Here is a 21,653-nt window from a genome sequence, read left to right as displayed (position 1 = left end):
AGCTAGCTCCCCTCCTCTGCACGCTGAAGCCATCCTTTGACACCTGGATTGAGGTCGTGTTCTTCTACAGGCGGAACCATGGCGTCAATCATCGTAGTCGGCAGTCTTCAGTAGACAAGCTCGAACGAGGTCATCTGCGCTGTTTCCTGCGTAGCTGTGTTGTAAGCGGTAACCCAGTGGTCAGCGCTCTGTTATTCCCCCCTTATAATTGTGTTCCGTTTCTTTGCTTTGCTGATATCTTTATTATTCTACAAAGAAACCTAGCGTTTGTTTTATTATGCCAAATTTATAGAATGGGCTTCGTTGATTTGTTTTTGGTCTCTTTTGCTTTACTCCTCTGTCGTACTGTCGTGGGTATTTGCCGAGAACACATTTTTGCTTTCCACCTAAGTAGATTTTCCGCAATCCAGGAAAAAGCTCTGGTTTGGTGTTTTGGGGTAATGATAAAATTATAGTGATCATACGGAAGCGTGCACCGGCGACCCAGTTCTCACAAGAACTGCCTTTTCCATCGCTCTCACAGTAATAGTTTAAGTGCCAAAACCAAAAACAGGGGCATGATTATTCTACTTTTGCAAATTTTTAAAGTATTTTTTTTTTGTTGAAGACATTCCCCCAGGCTCCAAAATATTTGCCAAGAAAAGCTTCCAAGCGCAGTAACCAGGTACGCAAACCTGGACACGTCCCTCTCGCTGTGGCGTTTGAAGACTTCCATAGACGTGGTCTTAACGTTTGCTGGAGACGTGGACGGCAAAACCCTTAGTAATAAGCCCTGGTGAGTAAGGTTTGCCTAAAAGAAATTTGCAACCAGGTCTGTGCCTCGTTTTGAAAGAACGTATTAGACAAACGAACGTGGCAAAAACGTTTAGGTGTGCTGGCTACCTTGAACCGTTTTACATATTTTTAATAGATGCTCTGAAGTCATAAAACTCGACATGCGTGAAGTGTTTTAGAATGTTTTTGTCAACATAGGCGACATTTGTTAGGTGCAAAAGGGGCATAAGCCTGGTACCTACTTTAAAGGGACACTGAAGTGATTTGTAAACATTGCGGGATTACTAGCGCAAATTGTTTCGACCACTCTGGCCGCGTTTACGCGAATTTATTTAGTAGAAAAATCAATTCGAAAATGCTGTCCTCCTCTCTTTACTCTCGCCCATTTTCTGTGGCGTTTTCGTGTAACGTCAGCAGGAGATGAGCTGGAAAATGGCTGCGCTACTGCACGGTTCGCCGACCAGCCGACCTACCGATCGAGTCAGTCGGCCCAGCGTTTCGTCCGCCGGCCGCCGACGGGTCGCCGCTATTCGCTCGCTCAATTGAAACTAAGCCCCAACACCTTTGTGAATGAAAGAATGTGCCTTTCCTTACTTTGTTAGTTTGTACACTGTGTCAAACTCAGAGTCCGGGTCACTCCACACAAGCGCTGCACAAATGCACATGCGACGCTTCGCTGACTTTACGCCAGTAGGAAAATCTAAGGCCAATTGAAGGCGGGAGAAGAGTCAGCGAAGTCAACATAGGTACTAAGAAAATAAAATCACCTGAAACTTTTACCGTACAGCGCAAAACTAGGCAGCAGGAAGCACTTTTTGCGCTGGGTAAACAAGCACAGCGGTCAGCAGCACGACTACGCATCTGCGAACGCTTTTCCGTCAAAGAAATGCAATTGCTAGACTAGAGATATTGTGGAAGTTTGGGGGACACTTACTGCAGGAGTGATATACAACAAATAGTCACATAAAGTACTTAAAATGCTTAAAATAAATAAAAGTGTAAACTGGTCATACATTATAAACCCTATATATCCATACTGGCCAGCACCGGCTCGTGGCCTAGCGGTCTGAGGCGCTGGAATTTGTTTTGAAAGTGGCAAGTTCGAATCCTCGAGGGTACATGTATTTTTTTTTTGTACGTTGACTTTTTTCGTATGCGGCCGATATTTTCTGAGTTGAGTTCACCATTTTTGGTCCGTAACGTTTACTGCTCCACGAGCGAGATCGCAGAACGCGCGCATACTGACAATGACGCGCTAGCGAGTTCTCGTTGGCGTGCTGTTGCCACAAGCACCGACTGCTTGCGGGCAGTGGGCCCAGGCCTGAATCAGCACACTCTTGGCCTGGTGCGAACTAGCTTTTTACGAACATACATGAGTGAGGCAAGCTCCGAATATGCGGGAAAAGCGCATGGCATTTGAGAGTCTGCGGTGACGCGGATGGCGTTCATCCACTGCGTAGGCCTCGTCTAGTGATTTCTACGATTCCAAGCCGCCCTGGGAGGTTTATCTTAGACATTTGACAGCCGACAACATGGCAGAAGCGCGGTACGGCGATAATTGAGAAATCGAGAATGCCCGTCCAACAACACCATCAGATGTCAAGCATGTTGTTTTACAGAACCGATACCGAAACTTTTCATTGCTAACCTTGGGCATCGTCTAATCACGGTGCCCCCCTCCTGACGTCACAGCCTTTAGTTGGTGCGGCCGCCGCAAACCGCGCATAGTAGTTTTTCTTCTTTCGCGGTTTGTAAAATAATTACCGATTTGTCAACCGGATAAACGATGAATAGTGTGTTAATTTGAGCCAGTCTACACAGTGCAAGCAAAAACGGAAGCTTGACAAATTCACTTCAGTGTCCCTTTAAAGCTACGCTCAGCGGCGGGACATGTGTGATACCCTCGGCTGCAGCGGCCGCAGGTAAAATACAGCAGAACCGAGGAACATGCTTAGAGTTATTAGAGCAGAAATACTTCGACACAAACGTATCGCCTACGCATAGTATTGGCACGTAAAAGATTTTGATGGATTCCCTGTTTAGGATTGAAAATAGGTCACAGTGACTTAAAGCTCGCGCGAATATTCTCCGGAATGGCCAGGCACTCATTTGCCAACCACGTGATACTCCTTGCAGCAGGATGTAAAGAACAATGGTCGCAATTGACCCAATCTGGCGGCAGCCGTCGCACCTGAAAGGAGACCGAAATTAGATAGACTGACAAAGAAAACATTGGTTAGTGCCAGTTTTGTTTGTTTCTTGACCCTGCGCAATTCTGAGACCGCTTCTTCCTTGAAATACTACTGGCTGCATTCTTTGACCAAACACACAAACGCACAGTTGGCAAATGGCTACATGAGCATAATTTTTCCTTTAACTAGAAAAGTCTTAGGTGTTCAGGTCTTGTTCCCTCAACCAGCCAAGCGACGCAGCCGCCTTTCACAGAGCGGCATCTTAGCTACAGGTAGTGCACTGCATACTATTATGAGCGCCTTCTCGCGTCTACTCGAGATCATCATTCTCTTCACCATTGTTACTCGCTGACTGCCTCTATGGTGAGTACCTCCTATTTACGTTCCCACGTATGCGCTAGCGCTACTCTTAGAGACTGTCGTTGCGTCTAGAATGCAGCTATTGCGTTCGCTGCTCTCTGCAGTGGTCAAGTTCGAGGACCCAATACTGATGGAACTTACGGTATACTTTGAAATTTTTAGAGACAATGGCTCCCACCCAAATCCGCGTCTCAGTGATTTTGTAATCTTATTCAAGTACAACTTCGAACTTTTTAAATGTGCGTGTGTTACGTGAAACGTTATCAGTAGCCCATCCTTTTTTTTCGTCCTCAAAGAAACTGATATAATAGGTACATTGAACAAAACTGCCAATTTGTGATTATCATCAGAAAACTAACTCCTGGCCATTTCGTCCACTGGCAACAGAATTACCCACTCTTTATTACTGACTCGCTCAGCATTCGTTCGCCCCGAGACCAGACATATATTTGCTTAGAAGGAGGCTTATGTTTTCGCAGCACCGTCTCAGATTCTCACTGAGCGATTAGGAGATTTGTTATCACAACACGCGGGCGACAGTTCCATATATTTGTTTTTTTCTCCTTTTTGCTTTTGTTTTCCTCTTTTGCCAAAATATCGAAGGTATGGAGTGCTGCCTGTCCTGAAGTAAACAGCATTCCCGATATATAGAAGGCTAAACTTGATAGAAGCAATTATGCTAGAAAGGCTCCGCAGGAATCAAGGAGTACCCCCTCACAGAAGAAGGGTCGGACCACTCTAAGTTATTAGTTGGTTAAATTTGCTAATGAGTGACGTATCCGAATTTCGGCCATGAGTCCCCAGCAGTTAAAACCGTGAAAACTGCGCCGTTGATGCCAGTGATACAGCAGAGGGTGTTACCAATTTTTCGTTCCCTGCAGGCCGCCTATGGAACTTGGACCCCGCAATGTTCGCCGTACGAAACCCCTCTAATGAGAAAAGCTTTGCCCTTCTATAAAAGTAGCTCTGGGATGTAAAATGGAATATTATTGGGTTAAGCGATAAAACACAAACATTAGAAAGCTTCGTTGTACTAAGTAGCTGGCATATTCGGCGCAATCGTGAACCTGACGAAACGAAAGAGCACGTGGTAGGATTTTTTATCTACAAAGAAATAGCAGGTTACCTGCAAGAAATTGCGACTGTCCCCCAGGAAAAATCAATCCATAGTGCTCTGGATTACTGCACTCGCAGGCGAGCCCCCATCCACAATACTTCACCGTATTAGGCTAAAGAGACATCCCACCATTACCCACGGCACCCCATTGCGTGGAAGAACCGGTCGACCATCAATTAACACGCATCAGAATGAACTTCTGGAAAGCACTCCTGTCATGAACTTAATACACCAATTTACGCAAAATGCTGCAGGCTATCCTGACCACCTTGTTGGCAAGCGTAAACGTTTTGCGCAATAAAATAGCACCCCTCTAATAAAGATATTGCAACAATATGAAAAACCATGTGCAAAATTCTCCTGCTATCAATATGCACCATGTTTGTCCCATCTTGTAACGACGCTGATGTGATTCATTTGGGGCAGTAGAACTGCAGTGGCGACATCTAGAAACGTGGAAACGTGCAGATACACACCCAGTTGCAGGCTACATTGCCGTAAATTATAGCTATGCACTAAACAGGTATGAGGGTTAAGCTCCCTGGGTATTAAGCATTTTAAAAGTCTAATGATCCTAAAATTGCGGTACTTATTCAACGAAATATCACCGCTGAAGGAACCCAATTCGACCGCGTAGACAGTTTACATTATCAAGTTGCCTTATTCCGCAATTGGCACTCCCCTTTATATTCACAACAGGTCCTTGTATGTTTACTGGGATTAGCGATAGCATCAATTGCGAATCCACTGCTCATCTCACTTCCACTTTTAGTATCATAACCACTCATTGGCACTGCACCGAAATATCGTGGAAAGCGATCAATACCGCTTAAATCTTGACCTCACTCATCCGCTTCTTGAAGCCGCGCACAAGGGAGTCATACATCATCTTCTTGAATAAATTTAAACACATGGGAGAATACGACATGAATTTATTCGGCATCCTAAATAAAGGTCGCCTTCAAGTACGGGTCTATATTATATTATCAGTTGAGCGATGAGCCACTAAGGTGATCAGCACAGATTTTCGCTCTGGCACTGCTGACTCGCACTAACAGCCTCTATGGGCGTCTTGCAAAGGCACACATTGCCGGTAGAAAAAGACAAGTGCATGTTCCTGCGCAAAGTGGGGATTTAAAAAAGAGCTTTACAGGGACACACGATTGGCGTAACATACGATCAGTAGAAGCACGTGTCTGGTGAAATAGACGGGACTCTGAGCGTGAAAAAAAAGTGGTCTCTTTGAAACACCTGCTGGACAGGTGTCGGTGGAAAACCGACCAAAATCATCATCCTACATCGGTCGTCTACAAGTTCGCAACGAATTATGAGTTGATTGACAAGATTAGTTTCCCCGACTGCGCCAAAGGAGGCATCTATAATCTGCACCCGTAAAAATGCCCCAAGAACGAACACCTCGAAAGTGGCATCACGGAGACGGACTTAAGTGGAGAACTCCTCATACTCTCTGTTTCAATTATTCGATTTCCGCCATAAGTTTATGGATAGCGACGACATGCTAGCGTTCTCGGAAGCAGCGGGTCACTGCAAACGCCGCGAATACAGTCGAAATGACGGAGCAGCCGGTACCGGTGGTTGAAGACGAAGAGGACATTTTGGACGATGCTCTGGTCAATGATAGACAAGCACCCAAGAAGAGAGCTGTTGCAGAATCCTCCTTCAAGCAGCAGAAACAGGCCACCATCCGGAAACTGCGTGCTTCAGTCCAAGAGAACAAGACGAAGATCCAAAACCTCAACGCGGAGGCTAGAGCGGAGTTTCAGGGTATTAGCACCGAGATCCAGAGCGTCAGAGCCGAGATCCAGAGTGTCAGAGCGGAAGTCAAGGAATCACTCAAGATGATTCACGATACCATCATGGCGACACTGACGGAATTCTTCCAACAGATCAGAGCGCCAAGTACCCAAGGAAACCAACCCAACGGACAACCGACATGGCCGCCGACCCACCAAAATTAACGGTCTGGCAGTGGAACTGTCGAGGGTTTAGAAACAAGAAAGCATCGGTGCAACAGTTCATCAAGTCTAGACGAAAGACTGCGGACGTCATAATCATGCAAGAGTTGGCGGAGGACGCCCCGACCCTCCGCTGCTACAAGTCCCGCGTAGACCCGCTTGTCGGGGTTCGAGGCGTCTGCACGCTAGTCCTGAAGGGCATCTCTTTCGTCGAACACGATCAGAATAGTACGAAGATAGAACACAACTTTGTCAAAATTATTCCTGCCAAGAACAGGAAGGGCAGCATTTTCATACTCAACGTGTACAGCAGACCCGCGAACAGACTTCAACGATTCAAGACACGCCTACACAAGGCCTGCAAGATCGCGGATCGACAGAGGCTCCTAATCGACGGTGACTTCAACGCACCGGATCCGGCGTGGGGGTACACCTATAGTGGAATCAAGGGGCAAAACTCGGCTCAGGACGCACAAGACCTCGACCTCACGTTGATCACGGACCCTGGATTTTAGACGAGGACGGGAAACTCGGTATTGAAGGACACCACACCCGATCTCACTTTCGTAAAGAACCTCGGCTCGCAGTCGGGGAACTGGCGCAACACCGGCAGGGATCTGGGGAGCGACCACATCATCATTGAAATCGAGGTCCCACTGCCAGGCAAGTATCAGGAAGAAAAACGCAAGTTAAGGGTGACGGATTGGAATGATTCGAGAAAGATGAGTGATTCGCGGTGCGAGGAGGAGGTCACAGATATCGAATCGTGATGCAGAGGTCTGACCTACGGCGTCGTGGCGGCTACCAAGAAAATTGAGACGGACTTGGAGGTGAGCAGGATGGACAGCAGGCTGGAACACATGATCGAGGGCAAGTACACGTCGCTGGCGAGGTGTAAGAGGCAACGCCTCAACAGCAGGCTCTGCAAAAAAATCGCGGAACAAAATCACGCCATCGAAGAACACTGCAAGGAGCTATGCCACCAGCAGTGGCATGAGCTCTGCAATACCGTCGACGGGCACATGCAGAACGGCAGGGCGTGGAATATCCTGAGGCACCTTCTGGACGAGTCAAAGACCAAGAGTCACCAGAGAGATCGTCTCGCATTGCTCCTACACAAGGCGACGACAGATCAAGGGGAAGACGCAATCAAGAAACGACTTATAGACATATATCTACCGCAGGCAAACACCACGCTACACGGCCCGTACACCGGCGCTATAACGAAGCCCTCGACCGGGACATTATCATCGAGGAATTCCGGACGGCTTTACACGACCTCAACAGCGAGTCTTCGCCAGGTCCCGATCGAATTACGAAGAGAGCCCTCAGAAATCTGGACGATCTATCCATACAGGCCCTCGCGGGATACTACAACCAGTGCTGGAAGACGGGGAAGCTCCCCCCTCAATGGAAGAAAGCCAAGATGATTTTAATACTGAAGCCCGGCAAGCCTCCGGACCCGGACAACCTAACACCGATCTTGCTGACGTCTTGCGTCGGCGATGTCGTCGAACACGTAGTCCACAACTGGTAGCAGAAGTAGCTAGAGAAGACGGATGCCTTCCCTCACACAATCATGGGCTTCAGACAGACCCTGAGCACCCAATACGCTATGCTACAGATCAAGCACCAGGTGTTTGACGGCAAGACGAGCGGAAACAAGGCCTTCCTGGGGCTTGATCTACAAAGTGCTTTTGATCAAGTCGAGCATGCCGCAATACTCATGCAAGTGTCCTGGCTCAACCTAGGCGAACGGAGCTACAACTACATCAGGGACTTCCCGACAGACAAAAGAGCCGAGTTGGCGGTGGGGGATCTCAAGTTCGGAGAAAGGAGCACGGGGCACAAGGGCACCCCACCGAGTTCGGTCATCTCCCCAATACTCTTCAACTTAGTCATGATTGGCGGTGCCAAAAGACTCGAGAAACACAAAGATGTCGAGCACACGACCTCTGCTGACGACACCACCCTCTGGGTGTGCCGCGGCAGCCGCGGACACATTGAGTCGACGCTCCAGAAAGCAGTCAAGAGAAAGAGAGAGAAAATCTTTTATTCCGTTGAGTCCCTTGCGGCAGGCCCAGAAAATTGAGGACTACCTCAAGGACACGGGCCTTAGATGCTCGCCGAAAAAGTCAGGGCTACTAGTGCACCATCCGGTGAGAACACGCCAGAGCAAGTCGAGCAGAGAATGCGACAAGATCACAAACCGGACCAAGAACGGCACCATCATACTCACGGTGCCCAAGATAAGGATACTCGGTATGGTCATAGAAGCGAACGGAAGAAACGGAGACACGGTGAACCGACTCGTGAACCAGGCAGCCAACGCCACCAGGCTGTTCAAGCGCGTGACCTCTAGACACGGCGGCATGAGGGAAGACAACCTGATCCGACTAAAACAAGCTTTCGTGGTGTGCTACGTAGCGTACCTGGCACCTTTTCATCAGTGGCTCGCGTACGAGAAGAAAAAGATTGACAGTCTGATACGCAGGGCTCACAAGATCACGCTCGGCCTGCCGGAAACGGCGAGCACCGACAGACTCTTGCAGTTGGGCGTGCACAACATGCTCGAGGAAATCATCGAAGCGCAGAGAGTGTATCACCTAGAGAGACAGTCGAAGACAATGGCCGGAAACACCATCCTCGAGAAGCTGAGCATTCGGTACCACTAACAACAAGGTCGCAAGATCTCGCCTAAAGAAGAGATAAGCCGCGACCTGCGAGTGGATCCAATACCCAAAAACGTACACCCAGAGAACAACAAGAGCCGACATCAAGCAAGAGCAAAGGCCCTCTTCGACAAGTACGGCGAGGACCCAAAAGCCCGCGTCGTCGATACCGCGAAATGCGTGGGCGGACGCCGTTACGTGGCGGTCGCGGCAGACGGCACGGGTAACACGAGATCGGCTCCGAGCGTAAAATGTGGCCACGCTGAGAAGCCGAGGAGGTGGTCATTGCCTTAGCGATAATCGACGAGGGATGCACCGCGGTCCTCAGCGACTCGCGTCAAGCAGTGCGAAATTTTGCCAAAGGCGAAGTTTCACAGACGGCTGCTTGCATCCTGGAGCGAGCCCATACTCGAGCCAAAAAAAAACGCATCATCTGTTTCCCGGCGCTCGAGGGCAAAGTGTCGGAGAGCAAGATCAATCAGAACGAGTCGGCCCACGCCGCGGCGCGCGCGCTATCCCTCCGCACCGACGGCGCCGACGGCGACGACGAGGCCTCGCCACTCCGGTATTGCGCCATGAACAGACTAGTCGGATACAACCTATCACGAAGACGTACCGCCTGGCTCGAAGGAATCTCCCTCCACCCAGCGAAAAGCTGGACAGAGCCAACATTCCGACAACTGCAAACTACGACCGTTCCGACGCCGCAAATGATGCACAGGGTGAATCCCGATGCCTACCCAGGCAGCAAGTGCAAGGTCTGCCGAAGGGAGACGGCCACGCTAACGCACACGCTGTGGGAATGCAAGACACACCCGGACGAAGCTAACTCAGGACTACTACCACCGCGGCTAGAAGCGGCGCTGGCATCATACAACCAAGAAGATCAACTCTGGGCCGTCCATCATGTCCGAGAGGCAATGACTAGGCAGGCCTCGGAGGACCCCGATGGGGGACCGTAAAGGGACGGCCCAGCCGTCCCCTCGAGGATGATCTAGGCCCGATCGACGAGCGCTAATGTCTCGACGTGAGCGTTAGTACTGCAGGCCTAATAAACGTTTATTTAATCAATCAATCAATCCTCATACTCTGCTTTTGTTCAGCGTCAAGCCCAGATGGAGTAAAAAAGAAAATGCCCCACAACATTGATGATATTGCCACATTGCCAAAGATGACGCACTTGCCTTAAATGAAAAACAAGTTTATTGGAGCAAACTTGTACTCCCCTAACAACTTCAAGAATACACAGGCGGTGAACAGCAGTCAACCAAGTGACCTGCGAAGTACAGTGTCGGCGAAACGAATACCGCGGAATCTGCTAGGCGGGCTTTCATCTTTCGCCGCAAGAGCTTCTCGAGGTGTCGATGTGCATCGATAACATTCTAGATCAAACAAAATTATTCCATGCGAAAGATGTTAGGGCGAAACGATATCGTTATCCGAATAAGAACCCGTGCGGGAAAATAAATAAATATTTAAAAATGCGCTTCACTTGGGACACAGATAACCCGGCCGGGCGTAGCCGGGCAGTAAAAAACACAAATAACAAACCCAATGCAATGGTCGGGACAATGTTTGCATTTCGTCTCTCACGGCGTATAATAACTACTTTAGTCAGCAGGTCGTCATGCCGCCGTCCTAGAAGCAGGACAAACATTCGCTCATTCTGAAGCTCGTAGAACCAATATCCATCGAGCATCAAATAGTCATTTCTTTCATTTCATACACAAGGAACGCGCTCATATAAGGCGTCAACCTCTCCTATTTTCTTGCCATATATAAAGAAGACGAAGAATTCCTGAAACACATCCTATACACTGCTTCATGTGTAATCTTATCTTGCTTTGCGCACTCCCGCATTTTATGATTGGATTCCAGTACATATTGTTTCTAATAAAAATTAAAACCAGCGCAAAGGATGAGAACACTGAAACACAGAAGGCGGGATGAGGGCTCATTACCAATAATTTTATTTCGAAACGCTCCTCTGCATATAACCGTTGACACCTCGTCCTCGTCCTTTGCGCTCGTGTAATTTTTTGAAGCCATGAAGCAACACGGCCAACAAAGCATTCGATTATTTCTATTATCCAGGGACATTATAACTCTCTCATGATATTACGCAAAGCGGCGCTCATAGCCCTTAAATTAACCAAAGCATTTTAAATAGAGTGTCGCACACAGCGATACTTCAGTGGTCCATATCTATCAACCGATGTCAACGCACGTGGTACTACATCCGTGATATTTTGACAGATCCAAAGGCTTTCATGTGATTGGGGATATGGACGTACATGAAGTATGTCTTTTTAAGCAAGGCGAACATCACAAGGTGTAGTGCTACAAACATTGCGCCTTTATTCTTGCAATAATACACATTTCCTAAAAGCGCTATCATATTGGCAACGGCGTGTTGCTATGTGCGCACACGATATTACAATCTGGGTGACAGGAGATAGTGATGCTTTCAATAAAGAAACCCTCCATCTTAGAGCCCAGACTGTCACGGACAAAACAAAACTTCCGGTACTGACCTGTTCAGCTATCAAACTGGAACTACTACTTGTGTCACCAAAACATGGCTCTAAAACAGCACGCAATATTAAAATCTCCAAAGATAATCACCCAAATAAAGATGTACAGACCGTCAAGATAATCGGACTGCTTACTCAGAAATACAGAACAAACGATCAATTCCTCACGCAGCTAACAAGCGCGTAACAACGACTGTCGGACCTAAAAAATGTTTAACTACTCAAAGTCAGGCATACGAGTAAAGGAAAGGGTGCGCTTTTTCAATACGTTCGTAATGAGTAGGATGGTGTACTCTATTCTCCACCTCCACGCCAAAGCTGCGGAACGTTTATGACATTTTTCACTTGTAAAGCTCACAAAGTAATGCTGTAATTCTACATACGAACATCCACTGCCAAATTTGAACACCTAGAGGACCCAACGCGGCAGCGGAGCCAGTAGAAGCACGCCTTTCAGCTCAAGTCAGGGGGACTTGAGCTGAAAGGCGTGCTTCTACTGGCTCCGCTGCCCTTGATGGGCAGGTTTTCGGCCTTGGCTGGAGCTGTGCTTTCGGACTCGTAGGGGTATAAGGCGCCGTTCGGGTGGATGCTAATTATAGGTTTAGTGAGCTCGAGTCCTATCTCGACGGAAACATTGCGGTGTAAGTAAGGAGCTTGTGGCTATAGTCGCAATTCTAGAGCTTTTCCGATTTTTGCCAAGTTGTGGTCACGAAGTCATGTTTTGCCTCCTCCGAGCCACTGATTGTGTTACTATAAATTCTTTATCAGTACAGTTGACGCTAGATGCATAGCCATTGTTGATATTTATGTGGACCAGTTCTGGCTGTAACTTAAACGTATTTGGCACTGTTTAGGCATGTTTTTTGTGAATGCTTTAAACTGCTTCTCTGGGAATGATCGACAAGACTCTGTGAAATAAATCTGAAGGTTGTAGGAAAATCCGCCTCGTCAAACGTCTGTGAAACTCAGAAACGCTTGTTCACCAAGCTTTTTTTTTACAGTTGGAGGGATACTGAACCCACACTGATGAAGTTAGGAATGCTTTAAGAATACGTTGAGGGGTTCGCTTCTTTTGCTATCTTTCAAGTATGGCCGCAGCTGTGCCGGTTGTCGTCTAGCATAATGGAACAGAGAGAGACAGAGAAACACTTTATAGAGCGTCCTGTGGTCTAAATATGGTACGCTTTTTGAGGTCGCGGTTGGCTATAACCTCTAAGTGCTCGACCACTTTGGGTTGCTGGAAGATGAAGTAGGAAAGCATTGGTAATAAACATGTAGATATTGTGATAATGATTGCTTGCTGAGATAGCTTGTGCACAATAGTTACTTCTTGTTCAAAAAGAGCAAAGCCTCTCAACTAAAAAGTACAAGGCCTTGGTACGTAATTGCACGTGGCAAAAGTTTATTGGTACCATCTATTTTGAAAGAGTAAATGGCACTGTTAGGGTTGATGGCACTGTTAGGGTTGATGGCACCACTTTACGTGATAAATCTACCTTCAATGCACGCTAACGCTTAGATAAAGCCGTGGTGATATCTTGACAGGTGTTCACTCAGTTCCTACACAACACAAAAGGGTCTGTAGAACGCGCTACAGTGCCAATTTTTATGCAAGTCAAAAATATATTTAAATAGTGCGTCTGTGTCGCTGTTTTGTTTTATCAGCTTGCGAGCAATTAGCTTGAGACCCACAATTGATTGATCTTCCGTGCGAGAAAAGCGGTTTGCGCGCTTGGCCTTCTGAACTGGAGGCTACGAACAACCTCCGTCAATGATATCTCCTTACCTCCGTCTTACTCAAACTGATTTTTTTGAGAATGTTAGTGGTATGCCGGATCTTCGGTACGGAGTTCGGCAGCTTTGCCAATGCTCAGAGGGGCGGTTCAGAAGTCAAGCTGGCCAGTGAGCCCTACACAGAATCAGTTCTGTGGTCTGTACAGCACATATTTGGCGAGATACGTCTCCACCATCATAAGTGGTAAAACGGTACGGTTAGCTCAGCAGGAAACATCACTTTGATTGGCCTATAAGAACATCCATATTTGAATTTCCATCATGCAAATGCTTTTATATCCGCTGATTGTGTAGAAATTTTGACTCAGTAGGTTGACATTCGGGTTGCCATAATACAAAGACCACCTTGTACAGCCTTCAAACAAATAAAAAACTGGTAAGCCCCTTTCTCTGGACCCTCAAAAGGGGAGGTCGATATTCGTTTAATGTACTTTCGCAGCGATGTCTAACAGGAGCTCCGCTTACGTGCGCGCATGCCGCAGTGCACTTTAGCCTTGCCCAGGGATTCCACTGAGACTCCGGAAAGCCCTCCAGGCACGCGTGTTCCTACATGGACCAACACCGGCCTCCAGCGGAATCAACCATGCTTTTCTGCTCTTACAGAAAACGACGTGGAGAAGTCTCTCGAAACTTACAACCGCCTACTCTTTTTTAACAGTTGGGATGATGCGCTGAACCTCGGAAACGTGGAAGTTTACCCAATCCTATTTGCCAAAACCTGGTTCCTGAACCGATAAAGAGACCTTACCACCTTGTCGCTATTCACCATAAAACTGCAGGAAATTTTTAGCACTCCTGCCTCGCGATTTGTGAGCAAAAAAACAAATTATATTAGTGACTGGAGCTGGCAGAGGAATCTACATATCTTGCATTGAAGATATTTTGACCTTCTGCCGGCACACAAACAATCAAACGCCGGAGTGAGAACGCATTCTCCATGCATTGAAATAAATTTCTGTGGTTGCATCTAATGCTTCCGCAACATAGAATCCGGACGCCATCCGCGATGACAATCATATTTGTCAGCGTCGAACAACTTCAATTCAATACCTCCAGCCATTCCCAGAGGAAACACGGGCTGTTGTCGATGGTGACCTACGGGAGCCATTCCGAGCAAAGTTACGGCCGGAACTCAAGGGGCAAAGATTGCCCAGCTGTTTGGATACCAGAGGTATGCAGTCGTTCTCTGCTTCAGACGGATAATTAGGGAACAGGTCGCCTCCACAAATCCGTCCTGCCCCACAAATCCCTACCCGGTGGTGGTCCGCTGCATCTCGACGATGTATCGATACCTGTCTGTACTGATGTCCCCCCGTTCCAAACGTCAACATACTGCTGTTGGTTCCCGAGCGTCAGCACACGTATGTGGCTCCAGTATTCCCATATGGGCCACCGAATGCTTGGCGCCTTTCCTTCCCACTTGTTACTACCGCGGTATCAGAGGTCACCTATCTCGCTCCTAGCAGAAGCGGCTTCAGAATGAGAGGCACGCACAATATTCCCAACAAGGGACATGCACTTTGACCCTGAATACAAGAAAGCGTACCGTCTCCAAGTGACTACTCCTGCGTTGTTGTTCCCTTGCCATGCATACGCCTGTGTGTTTCTCTTTGTCTCCACTTCGCCCATGCTCTGAGTCACCAGAACCGCTAGGTGGAAAACTGGACGCCGTACTCTAAGCAGGTAGAACTGTGTCCCACTGAAACACGGCGAGTCCTCTACGTCCATGTAATATGATCACGGTTTTGTTTGAAGGCATTCGTGTAGAATACCACGTACTGCCACCAGCATTTTTCTCGCGCACTTTTTGTGTTTGGGATTACGCAATGTTAAGACACCTTATGTTGGCGGTGCTTCACGTGGCGCCAATGAAGCCGCCATTAGCCCTCCGCGTACTGAACCGTTCGCGTCTTCATTCAAGACATCCGCCACCACATCCAGTTTATTTTACTCTCTGCGTTTTTTCATCAACTCATCCTATGCTAGGACCTTTTGTCATTGGCATTGGTAGTAATATCATGTCGTCCACCTGCACACATCTTTGAAGTGGACTATGGCTTGGATACACAAGATCTCCAGTTGGGAACAAACGCATGATTTTTCTTAGCTCCCCGTGAGTGGACCCTAATTTCTGAGACCATTTCGAAGGAAATTGACGGTGACATATACATTCGAACGAATGGATGATTTGCCGGTAAAGGATTTCTGCTACCGATATACCTCTTCCATTTTTCAGGGGCTCAGCACTTCTTGCGGTCACGAACACTAAGTACTTCAGACCCCATTTGGCTGCCAGCGGCACTATTGGATTTGTTTCTTGCAGCGAAGTCGTAGCTATCCTCTCGTTAGATCTCTTCTCAACCGATGCCCGAAGCTTCGCAGGATTTTCCCTCCTACAATTAGCTTTCACCTTACGCTGGGAGAAGATGGATGCGGTGCTGTCGCTGTTGCGAAATTACAATATATTTCCCAACGTTACGACATCAGCTCTATGCAAGACTTTAGCCGCACCACATCAGATTAAATAGATGGGTCGCAAATTGTCCACCGTCGCCCTTTACTGTATCTCGCCAAAAGAACACAATGGAATTCATGAGTACGGTGATGTCATGCTCATGCACGACATCAGTCGCCCATCAGCAAGCTAGTGTTCGCCACCCGTCACCTTAGTTCGTAAGAATTGTGGGTCTTTGTGGCTGCGCGTGGCCTACGAACCGCTGAACAAGATAACACGAAAAGGTGTGTACCGGTGCCCCTCATCGATGACGCTTGGACACACTATAGGCGACGAATATTTTTCCAGTATAGAATACCGATCATGATATTGGCCGATTTTCGCACATAAGCAGGGCAAAAAAGCATTCGGTGCATTCAATGTCAATTTATTATTAATAGTAATGCACTTTCGATTGTGCAACGCTCCAGCAACTTTTCGGCGAATGATTGATAATGTTCGTGGATGCCTCAAATGCAAAACAACTCTGTGGTGTTTGGACAACATTTTTATTGTTTCAGTTACAAGTCCTGAGCACCTACTGTTCCTGGACGAAGTTCTCACGTGCTTTTTAAAACGCCGGTCGTGACCTTAAGACAAAAAATGCAAACTCCCTAGCTAATCAATAAAAAACATGGTCCCGTATTCAGTCCAGGTAGAATTCGCCCCGATCGAGACAAAAGGAACGCCACGCCACATTTTCGCAGTTTCCAAGGTCAAAATGGACAAGATTGTTTTCTCAGCTTAACATGGTAATTCCGTAGTTCTATTCGAAATTTTGCAACTAACGTATCACCACTTCACAAACTGTTGACAACTGATTGTCCGTTTGTGTAGCCACCGGATTGCAAAACAGCATTTGAGGGGCTGGTGGAGGAGTAACGTCTGCACCCACTCTCTGCCATTTTATTGAGACAGCACTAACAATAATCTATGCAGATGCGAGTGGTTCCGGCATTGGTGCAGTTTTTTAGCCGCGAGATGCAAATTCATTAGAACGAGTTGCCGCCTACTACAGCTGCCCTTTAAGACCCGCCGAAAAGAAATCTACTATCACAGAACAGGAATGCTTTGCCATTGTGTGCCTCATTCAGAAGTTTCGGCCGTATAGGTATGTGCACCATTTCACTGTGGTGAGAGATCATCACGTTCTTTGTTGGTTCTCGTTCCTCAGAGAAATGTCTGGACGCCTTGTGCTCTGGGACTTCCATCTTCAAGAGTTTAACAATTACAAATCTGGGAAAATGCACATGGATGCCGACACACCTTCTCGATGTCCCGTGTTGTAGGCAGAGCACATGGTGCTACCACAGTTTGAAACGTTATTTGGAGGGAAACACCGGAAAAATAAATTTTATTGGATCATTTGTTGTACTAACGACTAATAGTAATGAGCGTGTGCATGGTGGAAGTAGGGAGGCTACATGTGCTGCGCCTTCGTCGTATAGGGTGGCGACAGCAGAGTCCAAGGTTTCCTAATGGTGGCTGTGGCGGCCGCCAAACTTGACGGGCCGCCATATTGGTTCCCGATTGCCCGCCCAACCTAGGAAGCCGGCATGCGCCACGCCTAGGGAGGCGCGGAACAGGCTATCTTTAGCACGACCTGCTTTGAAACAAGCGTGCGTGGTTAGTGGTTATCGCCAAGCAGCTTTCCAAAAACTTACTGCTGCTGGGCACAGTTGAGATCGCGGGATCATTCGTTTAATGCGGCATTCATGTCCTTGATAAAAGCTTACCCGTGCCTCCTTGGAGGCACTAGCTGTGCGTAGATGCGCGCGACTAGGCAATTTTTAAAGACGGTAGTCTTTCTTGGGGTACTTAAACCCAGAAATTTTGGTCGGTCTGTATGTCTGTCTGTCTGTCTGTATGTATGTCTGTCCGTCTGCCAGTCTGTGACTCGATTCAGACACCCGGCCAAAGTAAAACAATGCCTGCGCAATAGTCTTATATAGTCCCAGCTTACTGTGCCCATCTAATTCCGGTGTAATGTTCATACTTGTCAATATTGTTGAAGAACAACAAGACATTACGCATATATAAGACAACAAATCATAACAGAAGTGATATTTGCAGCGTTCCTTTATGAAAAATCGTACATATTTGATTTTGGTGAGATTAAATACTTCATCAACTAAAGAAAAAAATGTCATTCCGCCGTCGCCTGCTTTCGCCCGCGCCGTATAGCTTCAGGTGGCATTTGAAGAAATCAACTGGCAGTAGTTACGAAATGTTGTACCCCTAGATAGATTCCACGTTCTGCTTGGAACGCACGTGGACTTGGGAAACGCGGTTCTATAAACGTGGAAATAAGGCGTCTCGATTCACGCGCGAATTCGCCGTACGGCAGCGTTGGCATCGAGATACCCAAACCGGAACGCGGGAAATTTAAAATGATTTAAGCAAACCTTTGTCGTTTTTACCTTGGGAGGAGGGCGACGCAAGAGGAACAACATGAGAGGTGAGCGGGAAAGCGAAGGGAGGAAAAAGTCGATAAAGACTATCGTCTTTTGACGACATTTGCAACAAAAGGAGCAGATACGCGGCCAATGTTTTTGTGCTTGGAGCTTGATGTTGCGCAAAGCCGGTGTATCTTGTTTTTCGCATGCAGAATCGTGCTACGGTGCCATTAGTTTTTGCACGTACAGATCGGTGGCAAGCAGGAAATATATCTCAGAATTATCTACTTATACATAAGCATTCTTCCACCGCTTGTTGCACCAACGTTTCATTTTCTTGGTGGCCTCAGCTTTTTCAGTCCATCTTGTCGGTGCTGCTCAAAACTTGTATCTTCAAAATGTGCCTAGAAGAAAAAAGCCACCCGCCCGCATCTTCCCACGGGGGGAGCTCGAGTAAATGCGCCGCATAGGGGTGGTTGTATTGAGTGAAAGTTGCGTAATTGGGCTGTTTGTGGTTACCGTTTGGATGTGGGGAGGGTTCGGAATGCTTAACTTGTTGATGATAATGTTGCTACTATCGCTTAAACTTCATCTGGAGTTAAACGAAAGGCAAGCAAAGACGAACTTGACTGAATTTCTAACGCGTGCTCCGCCGCTTATACACACTGCGCGCGGTGTCTAAGGAGAAGAGTATGGGCGAGAGACGCGCATGCGCGCACTTCCGTACACAAGCGCGCGACCTTTCCACGCCCCCCCCCCCCCACGCTGTTGTCACGCAGCTGGCACGCCGCTAGCACGCCGCTATCACGTGCACACCTGCCGCTGTTGCTGTTGAGCGCGACGGAGCGCACGGGGTAACTACTGCGCATGCGCCCACAGACGCGTTCCCCCCGCACCGCCGCAGCTGTTGTTGAGAGCGACGAGGCGCACGGGGCAGCTACGGCGCATGCGCGTGCAGACGCGCTCCTGCCGCACCGCCGCAGCTGTTGTTGAGAGCGGGGAGGGTACAGGAGAGAGGCGGGCACCTGCGCCTCGACGTGAAGTCATAAGCTGCGGACGCCTATAGACGGAGGAGTTGGCGAGCCTAAGAAATGCTCCGCATTTAAAAAGTCAATCTTAACAACAATATTTAAAAACCACATAATGCACTTGAATTACTCGCTCACGAAGCAGAATGCTTGCTCTCGCGCGTTTTTTTTACCTTTCGGAATGGAAATTGGTTATACCCTCTAACTAATGCAGTACGGGAATTTTTATGGGACCATTCTCCACAGAAACCTTTGCAGACTTTAGTGACCCCTCATACGCAGTTTGGCATTGTTGCAAATAAGAATCAATCATATATTCCACCCCCGTGCGGATTATCAGCACAAGCAACGCAGGGGACAATTTTTTGCCGACCCGATTATTATCCAGCAAACGGTAGCTTCAAAGTCTATTGCCGAACGCAGCTGAGCGATGAGAACATACACTGAATTGCAGCGCGTTAGAAGATTGCGCAGTCGCCCAGCGATCGCTTTTGTGCCTTTGTATCAACCAATTTTTGTCGCAGTGACGAGAATCCCGCCTTTTCTTTAACAAGCTTGAAGGGTCCGGGCCTTTCGGGGATGTTTTATAACCAGGCTTAGTTTTTAACATTCACGTTTGTCACGATTTAGACCCGCGTTCGTGAACCTGGGAGGGTAGGGGTACCCTCCAGCCGAGAGACGACATGCAGCGTGCTGATGGTGACGGTGACTGACCCCCGAGCAGCCGTGCTCGGCGGTGTTTATTGCCCGGCCACACACAATGTTGCCCACCGAGCCTGGTGGGGCCACTGAAGTTAGCGACCAACGAATATCAGGGATGGGGTGCGCCACACACTTGTCACACCCCTCACCCCCAAGTTTGTTTGTCCTACACAAACACGAAGCAACACTTGTTCCCCCGGCGAGTAACGGTCTGGCGGTCTCCGTAGTCTGGCACTCCGCCTGGGCACAGGTGTCGATGCAGGTGTGGCAGCATGGTGCCACCTGTGTCCCTCTCGCACCAGCTGTCAACCTTCCCGGTGTCGAAGGACTTGTGCGCGGCGCCACAGTGGCGCGAGTAGCACCAGACCCTGGTGCTGTGCTGGCAGCGGTCGGTGAAGCTGGCTCCCCTTGAAGGACTCCTGGCTGAGGCAGTGCAGCGGGCCCGTGGAAAGGCAGCCCGGCTGCGCCAGCAGGGGCGCCAGCACCTGCTCCGGCGCGTACGGGTCCCCGCACACCATGCACAGCATCAGCCGCAGGTCCGGCCGGGGCCCCGCGACCGCGGGCAGCGCCTGGTAGATGTGAAGCTGGCCCGCCCGCCGCTCGATGCTCTCCACCAGGGCGCACAGCGCCTGCTCCAGTCGCACGCGGTCCAGGCCGCTGCTGTCGTCCACGAAAGGGCACTGCAGGCTATTGGCCCGGTTGATGCCCTCCTCGCGCATGAAGTCCCCCTGGCCCGCAAACACCATGACCAGGGGCAGGCCGTGGAAGGGCAGCCAGTCCTCCTGCTCCAGGTTGGCCAGCAGGGTATTCTCGAGGCTCTCGCGGATGTACCCCAGCCCCTGCTGGCTGGCGTACACGCACAGGCAGCTGTGGGGCAAGGGCTCCGTGTGGAACGAGTTGTGCGGCAGGCCCACGTCGCCGTCGATGATCCTGAAGTCCAGTGCGTACTGGGCCTTGTCGTCGAGCCGGAAGCCCTGCGGGTGCACCTGCCGCATAGCCTGCGCCACCTGCTGGGCGCTGGCCCTGGTGCCCAGTACCACCAGGTGCAGCAGGTGGCCGTTGGTGCCCAGCACCCCGCCGCCGTTGGTGCCGGACTCTCGCGGGTGCAGCAGCTGCTCGATGACGCCGTTCATGCAGTCTGGCTGGGCGGGGCAGTGCTCCATCGGTCAAATGAATGCTTGCCGACGTGCCAGTGAATGTCCCCACCCCGGGCTGGAACAGGGCCTTGAACTTGGTCAGAAGGCTCGGGACGTCTTCCACCGCACGCACTGCTTCCTGGTACTCCGGCAGCCGCACTCCCAAAGCCTGGATCCAGTTACGGCCCAGCAGCGTCGGCGACGGCCCCTTGGTCAGGTACAGGGGAAGGGTGGCCTCCCTGTCGCCAAGCCGGACGCTGGCCTGGGCTTGACCCTAGACTTCGGTGAGCTGTCCGGAGTAGCTGCGCAGCATGACGCCCGACGCCTCGACGGCCACGCCAGGGAAGGTGCGCTTGAAGGCTTTCCCGGCCATGACCGACACACTGGCCCCTGTCTCCAGCTCCATGGAGATGGGACGCCCGCAGACTTCGGTCAGCCAGTATGGTGGCACCGGCGGCTGCACTGTGGCCGCGTGCCA

Source organism: Haemaphysalis longicornis, unplaced genomic scaffold (assembly GCF_048455015.1).
Source record: "Haemaphysalis longicornis isolate Haplotype H1 unplaced genomic scaffold, Haemaphysalis longicornis Haplotype H1 scaffold_11, whole genome shotgun sequence".
NCBI lineage: Eukaryota > Metazoa > Arthropoda > Arachnida > Ixodida > Ixodidae > Haemaphysalis > Haemaphysalis longicornis.
This window is presented reverse-complemented; position numbering follows the sequence as displayed.